The sequence below is a fragment of the Chiloscyllium punctatum genome, chromosome 6 (assembly GCF_047496795.1).
Source record: "Chiloscyllium punctatum isolate Juve2018m chromosome 6, sChiPun1.3, whole genome shotgun sequence".
Taxonomy (NCBI): domain Eukaryota; kingdom Metazoa; phylum Chordata; class Chondrichthyes; order Orectolobiformes; family Hemiscylliidae; genus Chiloscyllium; species Chiloscyllium punctatum.
Window position 1 is genome coordinate 34,273,298 of NC_092744.1, and position 1,101 is coordinate 34,274,398.

The window sequence follows — 1,101 nt, forward strand, 5'->3', positions numbered from 1 at the left end:
ATTTTCAGGTATCTTCTGTAACTTGGGTTTTGTATTGTAAAATGTCCGATTAATAGAAACATTTTTGGAGTTTAGATTTTAAAATAGTGACTGTGGCTATCCTAGTTTTAATTTGATGCAGATGGTGATATGATACCAGCTTTTCTCAGTAGAGTTATGTGAATCATAAATTAACAACTGTCCGAACATCTTAAATATAGTCAAACTGGTATCTTAAGCAAGCATCTTTCATTGCTTATACTTCATTGTTGACAGGTCAAAATCCTGGAAGATTCTTCTTAACCTCACTATGGGTATCCCTACACCCAAGAACTTCAGTGGTTCACAAAGATAGTTCACCACTACATTTTCCAGGGCAAGGAGAGATGGCCAATTAACCCTGTGTACAGCCAGTGACGTCCATGTTCTTTGAACAAATTCAACAACTGTATAACAAATACATTTTTTGCATGAGGACCTGCAATGACAAGTGGTGACAATAAGGATGGTGCTGAGAGGGGAAGCCAGTTATGCCAGGACCTCAAGCAGCAGGTGGCAACAGTGAAGCAAGGCAGCTGGAAGAGTTCAACAGCCCCTTTCTGGGGAAAAAAATGGTGTCTTCTGGAAAAGAGGGCTCATGGTAAGGAGGAGAAGGCAGACAAAATATTCATTTATCAAAAGTAAACTACAGGTTTCATTCTATCTAAATACTACAAATACTTACTTCATAAACCCTACTTTCCCTTCATGTTTTTAACGACTGATACCAGTCAAACAAAGAATCCCTGGGTCACTAGTCTGTTCAAATCTCATGTAAAACTTTTGTTGTATTCCACAACACAGGCATCAAATCATGGTGGGTGAGGTTAAAGGGGGCCCAGCCAAGCTGGAGTTGAAACTGGCAATGCTCATGACAAAAACTGAAGCTACCCCAGGATCACTGTGTATTCAGGTGTTGGCACAGGGAATCACACCTTTAGACCAAAACCAGGCAGGGACTCCTACTGTCTGTTCCCTTGAAATTATAAAGGAAAAAAACTTGTGATAGAACATCTGTTAGAAAATGCCCATCAGGAAATACTGGGAAGAGGTACAAATGTACAAAGAAGTCTGCAGCAGATC